General features: G+C 51.4%; 1 protein-coding gene across 1 annotated transcript in view; it reads left to right on the top strand.

The window, feature by feature from the left end:
• The first annotated feature begins 939 nt into the window (after nucleotides 1–939).
• The window catches only part of Nckap5l (NCK associated protein 5 like), a 37,686-nt gene continuing 27,179 nt past the window's right edge, over nucleotides 940–11,446 (top strand). The window contains exon 1 of the mRNA XM_028788288.1: nucleotides 940–1,059. The gene's annotated coding sequence lies outside the window, so the exon portion shown is untranslated. The remainder of the gene's footprint in view (nucleotides 1,060–11,446) is intronic.

Here is an 11,446-nt window from a genome sequence, read left to right on the forward strand (position 1 = left end):
TATCCACCGAAGAGCAAATAAGTGTTTAAGGACCAAAACGGAGACAGAAGCTATAGGATCACGGCAAGTTCGAGGTCAGCCTGGCCTATATCGTGAGTTCTTAGCTAGCTAGGGTTAGAGACCCTGTCTCAACAAAACAGTAACGACAAATAGACCAATGACGATGGTACTGAGCTCTTAAGTTGCAAGGGCCTGCATGAGTTAATTAGCTTGTCTCCTCCACGCCAGTATTGCACTTCCCTCTTCCCTGATAGAAAGTAGCTAAAAACCAAGATAGTCTCTTTTTTTTTTTTCTGCACAAGAGGTCTCCCTGCCTCTGCCTCACAAGTGTGAGGATTTCTGATGAGCAACCACGCCTGGGTCTGCCTAGCTTCTTAAACCAGCACTGGGTTCTACACTGCCTGTTCCTCGCTCCCAGGTTCCAGATTTCTGGGAGGTCCCCGACCTAGAGATAGAAGAGAGAGGCGGGTGCATTTAAGGCCAAGGAGGCACCCAGGCCTCTTCCTGTAGATTCGCACCTAACACGTATGCAGCAAATTACAAACACGCTCTCAAACCACATACACGTGCACGCCCAGACCCACGGAAGCAGACGCGCATGCCCGTGGGCCCGCGCGAACCTACTTAGTTTTCTCTGTTCTAAATGCCCCAGCTCCAGTCCCACTCGGCCGGGCCTGGCATCCCGACGCCCAGCACTGGGTAGGTTTTGCAGGTCAGCTCCGGCCTGAGGAAGAGTGTTTCTCCGCAGGGGGGAGGGGAGGCCCTGCCCACCCGGGCGGAAGCGGCGCGCGCCGGCCGGGCAGACTTAGCTCTCGTCCTGGGAACATCTGGACAGAGCTGGGAGGGGCGCGCACCCAGGCTGATCTTGGATTGGCTGAGCGGGAGGAGGGAGGCGGGGTCTGGTTGAGGGGCGGGGCTTATTGGCCCCTTTAAAGCCTTGACATCAAGAGGCGGCTCCGGTACCCCCCTTTTTCTGCCCCCCCTCACCCGCCCGCCCGCCCCCGAGATGCGGCCATGGACCCTGTGGACCAAGCCAGCCGAGCTCAGCACCTGATTTCGGTAAGTTCAGGCCTGTTTGGCATTTAACGGGCTGTGAGGTGGGGGGCCGCACGACCCGGGCGGGGGCCGCGGAGTGTGGAGTGAAAAAGGCTCGCGTGGCAGCTTTGGCTGGAAGGGGCAGCGAGGCTTCCCGGCTCACACCTCGACGCCTGCCATTCCCTCGCGCCGCACTCTCCAAGGAGGGGTCCTGTTGTGACTTTGTCCACCCCCCCACCCCACCCCCTCCCGCCCCCTGCGCCATCCTCGCGCACACTCGGTGGCCCCGGAAGGGAAACTTTCGGGAGTGGGGGATGTTCCGGTGGCGGGTGTCCCTCCCTCTTTGAAAGCACTGACCTTGCCCCCACTGCGCATCCCACCCTCTCCGTAGCCCACGGTCCCGGTACCGTTTAGCGGTGCTGGGTTGCGGAGGGAGGGGGCTCTCCCCAAGGCGCAGGCGCAGACTGCAGCCCGGGGCACCCCTTCGCACTCCTTCCAGTCCCTGTGGCCCGGGGCTGTAGGGCGTGGGGGAGGCGGGGAAAGGCGGAGTGACCGGGTCTTGGGAACAACCCTGCTGAGGCTCTGAGGGGCTGTGGGAAGAAGGGATCCAGACAACCTGCATGCTGAATAGAGGCTGAGCGAAGGAGATGGGTTGGGCTGGAGTAAGGGTTAGGGGAGTCCCGACTGAAAAGGTTTTCTGGGTTTTGGCCGGGGTGCTAAAAGAATGCAGAGAATTTATTTGTGCCTGACATTCCCATGGTCTAGCAGGCTCAGGAGAGTGGCTGTTGGGACCCCAACTCCCTTTCTTTATATCCTGGGCGGAAGGCCCCTCTTGTCTCTCCAGCCTTGGCGCTGTCCCAAGGGCACAGAAGGCCTTCATCTCCTCATAAGTCTGGTTTTCCAGAGGGCTTAGATGAACCCACTCAGCCTGGCCAGCAGCTGCTTTTTAAAGACCCGCCTTCCTCAGGAGCCGGAGGTTTTAGGCTTGAGGGCTTCCTTAGGTTTAGAGGCAATCTTTGATTTACCTCTCCGAGAACTCTTCCCTTCTCCAGTGGGCCCTCCTGCTCAAACACAATTGTCAGCCAGAGGAAGTGGTTGGAGACAGAGGCCGGCAACCAGGACTGGTTTGAGGAACCGTGGGGAAGGACTCTCTCACTATTGTGTGCTCAGGCCTCTGAGGGGAAGTGAGCATTGCACAATTTCTTTGTTGTAGACCCTCTTCTGTCTGACAGGACCCCCCCTCCCAATCTAGCCTGAAAGCTTGGCTCTCAGATTTTTTAAAAAACCTACCCCTAGTGTGTGAGCAGATTTCCTGTGGAGAAGTATTCCCACATAGATTGTTTGGTTTTGTTTCCAGTGCCTGTGGTCTACCTAAGGTGTCTTTGGCTCTACAATATTCTCCAAAGCTCCATCCAGCCTTTGGGAGAGAGTCAGGCTTCAGCGAAGGGATGGGGAGAATATTTGTGTATGTGAATTGAGTTGCTGTCAGGATGGCCAGAGTCAGGAGCGTTGGGCCCTGGACTTGCAGCCTTCGCTGTGACCTTGAGCAAGATAGTTTGCTTTTATTGGGTACAATTTCCTTCATCTTCAGAACTCAGCAGTAGGACCAGCACACAACACACACACACACACACACACACACACACACACACACACACACTGGGAGGTGGTGACTCAAGGGGAAAAGGGTCCTCCAGCAGGCTGGTCCTGTTAAGAGAGCTAAACTTCTGGGCCACAGTTTATTGGGATTAAAATTTTGGATTGAGAGAAACAGAACTTTGTTTTGCCCGTGAATAGGCCTTTTCTGCTCACCCTGGTGCCTTGGGGTATGAACTCCTGCTGGCTCAGGTTCGGCCCACCCATCAAGGTGAGACATCATGACTGGGCCAGTCTTTGAGTTGGGTCTTTGGGGAGGGTTTGAGAGAGAAGGCAGCCAAGGGCCAGCGGGGTAGGCAGATTCCCAGCAGACAGTTTGCATCTCAGCTGTTGGGACTTGTTTTAGGATCTGAGCCAGGGAGGCCAGCACATTCATCCACCCTCTTGTGGGAAGAGGGCAAGGAGGGCCCCACTGCTGTTGTCCATCCTACCTGCTGGCTCTCCATACTGCACCTCTGTACTCACCCCAGCTCCCGAGCAGCAGGGGGAAGCTGCCCCTGCCCTGCTTTGCCCAGCACCCTTACCTCTTTGAGGCAGGGCTTTCTCAGGGCTCTGGGGCTCCAGGTTAGGACTTGCTTCCTAGCCCAAGAGCCAAACGGCTTCATGTTCTCATTTGTTTTCATCCTTGGGCTCCCAGGTGAAGAGGACTATAGGTGATGGTGGCGCTTAAAGAGGCCCCTGGATGTGAGGCACATTCTCCTGCATTGTCCTTCACTCTGTCAGCTTTCCTAGGTCCGGGGAGCCCTCTGGCCCCAGCCCTGCCAGCCTGTGTGAAGCATCAACAGAAGGCTTGTAGGTGAAATCCTAAGAAGCCTCCCTCACTGTTGTGAAGCCCTTGACATGGATAATGGAAACTCCCAGGGAAGTCAGTTTCCAGAAAGCAGTTATTGGTGGAGTCCCTGTGAGAGCACAGGGTTGCAGCTGTTGCTAGGCAGAAACAGCAAACCCATCTTGAGGAATGGCTCTGAGGCTGGCAGCCCAAGAGCCTGTGAAGGAGAAAGAAGAGCCTAAGTGAAGGGTGGGGGATTCTAGTGTGCAGACCCGGGTCACCTGTATCTGTCTCTCAGAGAAAGGTTCTCTTCCTCACTCTGGAGTCCCCAGCCCCTCCCACAAGCATCCTTGCTACCACTGTCTGCCTTGACAGCCCCTTGCCTGGACCTGGCAAGCTCTTGCAGCCTGTCTGGCTGCACTAATAGACTGATTGGATTTTCTATACTTGTAGTTTGGGGTTGTTTTTTTTTTTTTTTGATTGAACATGCAAATTTATGTAAATCAACCTGAGATCTGCCACCACATCAAAACAACATAGAGCTTCCACAGGCTGGAAGGAATACGAGAGAAAATCTAGTCCAAGGCCCACCTTCAAGTCAAAATGGGGAAACTGGTCAGTCAGTGGGGGCACACGCCTTTAACCCCAGCACTCCGAGGGCAGAGGCAGGTGAATCTCTGAGTTTGAGGCCAACCTGGTCTACAGAGGGAGTTTCAGGACAGTCAGGGGCTACACAGAGAAACCCTGTCTTGATAAACAAAGAGAGAGGGAGAGGGAGAGGGAGAGGGAGACGGAGAGGGAGAGAGAGAGAGAGAGAGAGAGAGAGAGAGAAGAAAGAAAACTGAGCCGGGCAGTGGTGGCCCACGCTTTTAATCCCAGCAATTGGGAGGCAGAGGCAGGTGGATTTCTGAGTTCGAGGCCAGCCTGGTCTACAGAGTGAGTTCCAGGACAGCCAGAGCTACACAGAGAAACCCTGTCTCGAAAAACCAAAAAAAGAAAAAGAAAACTGAGCTGGGCATAGTGGCCCATGCTCTTAATCCCAGCATTAGGAGTCAGAGGCAAGCGGATCTCTGTGAATATGAGGCCAGCCTGGTCTACATAGCCAGCCAAAGCTACATAGTAAGACTCTGTCTTGACAGCACCCCCTACCCCCCACACATACACGTTCGAGGGAACTAGCAGTCAGATAGACTGTGACTCAGGTGGTGATGAGGGTCCAAGGTCCAGCCTCTGATCACTGCCTTTACATGGCTGCTTTCTGCCTTAGTTCTCATTCACGAAAGACCCGGTTGTGTTCAAAGCAGAGAAAGCCAGTTCTTGAGCCTAGATAGCTATAGAGTGTTGGGCTAGGATTCTCCAAGTGTTCTCTCTGGTCAGCTTTCTCACTGCTGAAGGAACCCCTAATGCCCTAGACCCTGTGCTGGAGCATCATGAGAGAAGACGGTTTCCTGGGAGATGCAGTTTTATTTGTCCTCAGCATCGACACAGTGCTAGGCACACAGTAGGCTGTATCTGCAGGATCTTGTTATCTGCTCTCCTAGTTTGAGTTTTTGCTGCTTCTCTCCTTGGATAAAAATGGGAAAGATCCACTGTGGGTCTCTGCCTGCCCTCTTGAACATCACGCTATCTGAGCATCCTCTGCAACATCCCACAGTAGTGACCAGACAGGCCTCGCTGTGGGAAGGATCTCATTATTTGAAAGCAGTTATTGGTAGAGTCCCTGTGAGAGCGAAGGGGGCAGCTGTTGCTAGGCAGAACCGACAGTCCCATCTTGAGGAATGGCTCTGAGGCGGGCCAGCCTGAGGCCGTGTGAAGGGAGGACAGCCGAAGGTGGATAACTGCTACAATAAGCTTGATTCCAAGAAGCGGTCTTCGGTGACATTTTTTTCCCCTGTGCTGGGGATTGAACAAAAGCCAGGCCCTGAGCTATATAGTTCCTAATCTCCCCACTTCATGACATGCTCTTGCTTACATCCCCTCACCCAGCTGCAAGTTCCCCACTCCCTGACACTCCATCACAGCCTCTTATACTGTGCTTGTGATATGGAATTACCTTACCTTGTGGTCTCTGAGTGCACTCTAGGGATGTCTCAGGAAGCTGTTGGCCCTGTGCTCCAGGAGAGTGGAGCAGGGACTCAAAGACAAAGGCCCTAGTTCCCTGTTGGGGCTGTCCACCTGGTCCTGCAGCAGCCTTATGGGATAGCTTGGGACACACATAGGGGCTGTCTTTATCTTCTCCCCAGCCCACATTTGGAGTGAACGCACCTGCCTTTCACATCTTCCCAAAACTGCAGGAGTGGAACTGATACTCCAGTTCCCGACAGCCCGGCAGCTCTCAGCACCTGGACCTTGCCTGCACTGGAGCAAGATCCTTCTCCCTGGGCCTCAGTTTCCCAGCAAGTCCTCGTGAATTAATAACACATCATCATTGGGGTGTGGCACCTGCTCCATAATTACCATTTTTCTCAGCTCTGGGAGTTGCACAGATGAAAGAAGTCTGAGGAGGCCAGGCTGTTATTAAGGTGAATTATCATCGCTGTCATTACTGATTTCTAAAAACCCAGTAGGTGCTCACAAGAACCCAGTTAGGCACAGCACCCTGAGCCTAGTGTTGCTGGTCCTTGAGCTCTGGGAGTTTGGCAGTACTCAGCTAAGCCTTTTTATTTAAAAAGGAAAAAATTACAGTGCCAGAGATTCAAACCGGTAGTCAAGAGGCTGAAAAGTCCTGGGTTGCATTTCAAACCAACCAACCAAACCAAACCAAAACAAAAGGCTCTTTTGGAAGGAGGTTGGATCCCATGCTGCTGTTGTGTTGTAGCCTGCATGGCCTGAGCAGCAGGGATCACTGGTCTGTACTACTCTGGCATTGTAGCTTTAAGTTGCTTCTGACCCCCAGTGGCAAGCTGTGAAGGACTCTGAACTCCTGGGGCACTGTCCTGGGCTCTTGGGCTGTTTCCAAAGGCTGATTCACTTTACACCAGCTGGGTTGATACAGGGGCTGTCATTGGTCCTTTTGTGCAGAGATGTGTTGAGACACCCCCTAGAACCTGTCCACAGCAGCTCCAGGCGTTTCCAGAAGTATCTTATCCCACCAGACTCAAAAGTATCCCCTGGAACAACTTGCCACCTCTTAGCTCCCAAGTGTGTAGCCTGGAGGCTGGTCTGCTTTTCCCATTGTTAACTAGACTCTGCTGCCTTTCCAAAGGTCTACACCAGTGGTTCTCAACCCGGGGGGTCGAACAACACGTTCTGAAAACACAGATATTTACATTGCCATTCATAAGGGCTGGAGAGATAGCTCAGCGGTTAAGAGTACTGGCTGCTCTTCCAGAGGTCCTGAGTTCAATTCCCAGCAACTATGTGTTGGCTCACGACTCTTAACAGTAGTAAAATTACAGTTATGAAGTAGCAATGAAAATAACTTTATAGTTAGGGGTCACCAGAGCATGAGGAACGGTATGTGACCTTCAGGGTCACAGCCTTAGGAAGGGTAAAGCCACAGTTCCACATGACCACAGCTCTTACTAAAGTAGAACTGGCTCTTGCCAGTTTCTGAGAAGTGATGCTGCCGTGTCCACACCAGACTGGGGACATAAAAGCCTCCTCTTACCCCAGGGAAGAAAGGAAGCAAGGCATTCGTGGCCATGGTCTCAGTCCCACCACATACCACCGCACCTGCTCCTGGGATGTTTTCTCTACTTACTCTCACAGGACGATAGATGGACACAGCTGGGAGAAGCTTTGGAACAAATGTAGTTAGCCCTTGAAATGGTTCAGGCCTGTGAGTCCAGCAAGACTGTCTCAAATTCATACTTGGTCAAGTAGTTTGGTTTTTTTAAATTGTGTTTGTTTGTTTTGGGTTGGGTTTGGGGGGTTTTGTTTGTTTTGTTTTACCTGAGATAAGCCGTGACATTTGAGCCACGTCCAGAGATGCCTTGAGTCAGGGTCTCTCCGTGTAGCCTGGGCCGTCCTGTAACACTCTAGGCCGTGCTGTCGTCCAACTCAAGAGATCTGTCTGCCTCTGCCTCTGCCTCCCAAATGCTGGGATTAAAGGCGTGTGCCCAACCTCAGACTCCTTCTAACATTTCATAAGTTATTTTAGCCAGGAATGGGGACGTGTCTTTAAGAGGCCAGTTTGGCCTACACAATGGGGCTACATAATGAGACCCTGTCTCAAAAAAAAAATTTAGAGCAGGTGTTAAGTAGCTCTGTACTGGGGTTATAGCATAAGGTGTATGTTATTCTTGCAGTTTAGAGGGTTTTTTTTTTTTTAATTTCTTCTTCTTCTCCTCCTTCTCCTTCTCCTCGTCCTCCCTCTTCCCCTTCTTCCTCTTCTTTGTCTCCCTCTCCTGCTCTTTTCCCTCCTCCTCTCCCTCCTCCTCTTCTCTGTCTCCCTCCTCTCCCTCCTCTTCTTCCTCTTCTTCTCCATCTTCCTCTTCTTCCTCCTCCCTTCCCCTTCCTTTCCCTCCTCCTTCTCCTTCTCCTCCTCTTCCCCCTTCTTTTTCCTTTTTTGAGGAAGGACCTCACTGTAGAGCCAGCCTAGCCTGATCTGGAAATAGAACTGTCCTGCCTCAGCTTTCCAAGTGTTAGCTGATAGCCATGTGTTGCCATGCTTGCCCCTGGAGTTTCTTTATACAAATTCTCTTTCCCCCTCTTTCTAAAGGACAGTGTCACCTGAACTGTCTATCCGTTACCTAACCTGTTGGCAACCTGAGTGTTGAGGAATTTTCCAAGCCTCAGGCTTCAGGCTGCTTTAACAAACCCCCATGAACATCAGATGTTACCAGCAACAGGCAGTAACTTCTGACAGCTTCAGAAGCTGAGGAGTCCGAGGTCAAGCCTGTGACACATTCACTGTCTTGTGAGGGAAGGACGGATTTGGGGTTCAAAGACAAATCTCTCTCATTGTACTCTCCTGTGCTAGAAAGTATCAAGAGGTTTCTCTAGGAGTTACACAGACGAAAGGAAAGATCTGAGGCGCCAGGCTGTAATTAAGGCCTCCATGTTTTGTTTTTGTTCTTGCTCAAAACAAATCTTACTCTATATTCCAGGCTGGTCTTGAACCTCTCTCCTCTCTGCCCTCTGAGCATTGAGATTGCAGGCGTGAGCCACCACAACCAGCTTCTGGCTTTTTTTTTAAAGATTTATTTATTTATTCTATGTATATGAGTATACTGTAGCTTTTTTTTACAAAAAGGTTTATTTATTTATTTATTTATTTATTTATTGTATATGAGTACACTGTAGCTGTCTTCAGACACACCAGAAGAGGGCATTGGATCCCATTACAGATGGTCGTGAGCCACCATGTGATTGCTAGGAATTGAACTCAGGACCTCTGGAAGACTAGTCAATGCTCTTAACCACTGAGCCATCTCCCCAGCTCCAAGACTTTGTGGCCTCTTTTATAAGGGCACTTATTTCATCCCAGAGGACACCACCCCTAACCGCATCACCATTCCGTGACACACACACACACACACACACACACACACACACACACACACACACACATACCCGACTCCTTTATGATCACCTTGAAAGTGAGCATTTCACAGGGAGTGGTTCACAGACATTCCAAAAACAGCATCTGCCTCAGGTTCCCATACTCTCCTGCAAATCCCTGTCAGAATCCATCCTCCAAACGGTGATCCTCACTCAGATGCCAGAAGCCATGCCCAAACCAGCTGCTGAGGAGGTTTTGGGCTCTGCAAGGCCACTTATGATGCAAGCAGATATTTTGGAACTTCCTATCCAGAAAGCCCGCATTTATCAAGCAACTGAACAGTCGTAAATAGCAAACGCAGCTTGATAAGGGCTGCAGAGAGAGGCCAAGGCAGCCTTGATTATCACCCCCTGTGTGTACTGAATTAGGATACTGTACCCATAAATCATTACAAATCCATGTCAGCTGTAAGGAAAACGCAGGTACTTGAGGAGTGAGTACTCACAGGGCCTGCCCCAGCTTGGTGTGTCTTCACACGAGCGAGCAGAGGCGCGTGCCGTGCTGTGTGGCTAGGCACTGCTTGAAGAGGGCGGCCAGCCAAGGCTGAAGATAGGCACCACAGAGTGCTGGTTTCCACAGCCTGGCTTAGTGCTTCCCCTCCTAGGCCCTTGTGTTCTTTTGTGTCCAAGGCAGAGACTCCCCATTCTCTGCCAGTTGGTGCTTAAGGTATCTCCTTCCCTCCTTCCCACCCTGGGCTGTACCTTTATGTTTCTCCAACCCTGGGCCTACTGTTCTGCCAAAGCTGAAACCTGCTTTCCCTCCCTGTGGCTGGAGGGAAGTTTGGGGGTGTTTGCTTCTCGTTTCCTGTGTAGACAGCACCTCACTTCCTGTGCCCCCTCCCCAGAAGAAGGCTAACACTCTTGGCTCTGCCGTCCCTTCCTCTCCTCCCCCACTGCTTTCCTGGAAAAACTTCAGGCCTTGAGAACTGCAACATCAAAGGAGAGTGCTAGTTCCCAAAGGCACCGTGAGTGCTGCACAAAGCACACCATCACCCTCTGCAGCTGGGAGGCTCTAACCAATCATAGACCTTTCTATGATACAGTCCTTCTGTGCCTTGCTGGCAGAGATGCCAAAGGAGGCTTACTCCCATTTTACAGAGAATAGAATTGAGGCCCAGAGGAGTCCATAGACTTGTTCAGTCTCTCCTCAGGTCAGGCTCTAGCCCGAATCAGAATCTAGAAATCACACTTCCATTTGTAGGCTGAAGGGGAAAAAGCCAAGCGTGAGAGACAGTGAGACAGACCTGCTGTCTCCTCCAGGTCTGAGCTGGCCGCTCAGGAGGAACATCTGGGCTTGCCCTGCTGGAGCTGCCTGGGTACAGAAGGCTGACCAAAGCCTGCTTCTGTTAGAAGAGGTCTAGGTACAGAGCTTGGAGGAGTGGGTCAAGTGTGGGGAACTGGAAGGGTATCTGGCTGCTTCCCTGGGACTGTCGGTGAGCCTGAACCGGCCTTGGAACAGCCGTCCTGGCTTCTGTCATCTATCTAAGCAGTAACCCTTGTTTGTCCCACCAGTCAGCTCTGCTATGTATCACCTCCAGGGCCTCTGACTTTCCTGAAAGCCCCAGCATGTCTCTGATTACACCAGTATCTCCCCCATCCCCCCCTTTTTTTTTGGTGTGTGTGTGTACGCACGTGCAATCTATCACTCTCTGCCTTCAATCCTTGAGACATGTTCTCTCACTAAACCCAAAACTTGCTGGTTCTGGCTAGTCTAACTGGCCAGTGAGCCCCTGGGATCCGCCAGTCTCTGCTTTCCCAGTGTTGGTGTCACAAGCAGAGGTGGACATGCCTGGGCTTATGTGTGTCTAGGGGATATGAACACAGTGTTTACCTGGATCAGAATATGAAAACTACTCACCTTTGGGTGCGCTTGGGTCTAGCTGTGCTGAATTGTTTGTTCCGTTTACACATGCACCCAAAGTTTCCTCTCTCCTTCCTTCTGTATGTGCACTTCTGTGTGTGCTTGTCTATATGCTGTATGTGCTCTTCTGTATGTGCACCTCTGTATGTGCACTTCTGTATGTGCTTGTCTATATGCTGTATGTGCTCTTCTGTATGTGCCTTCTGTATGTGCTGTTCTGTATGTGCACCTCTGTATGTGCTCTTCTGTATGTGCACTCCTGTATGTGCTCTTCTGTATGTGCCTTCTGTATGTGCACTCCTGTATGTGCACTCCTGTATGTGCACTTCTGTATGTGCACTTCTGTATGTGCACTTCTGTATGTGCACTCCTGTATGTGCCCTTCTGTATGTGCTCTTCTGTATGTTGTATGTGCTCTTCTGTATGTCCTCTTCTGTATGTGCACTCCTGTATGTGCTCTTCTGTATGTGCTCTTGTGTATGCTCTATGTGCACTTCTGTATGTGCTCTTCTGTATGTCCTCTTCTGTATGTGCACTTCTATATGTGCTCTTCTGTATGTGCTCTTTCTTCTGTATGTCCTCTTCTGTATGTCCTCTTCTGTATGTGCTCTTCTGTATGT

Source organism: Grammomys surdaster, unplaced genomic scaffold (genome assembly GCF_004785775.1).
Source record: "Grammomys surdaster isolate TR1022 unplaced genomic scaffold, NIH_TR_1.0 125742, whole genome shotgun sequence".
NCBI lineage: Eukaryota > Metazoa > Chordata > Mammalia > Rodentia > Muridae > Grammomys > Grammomys surdaster.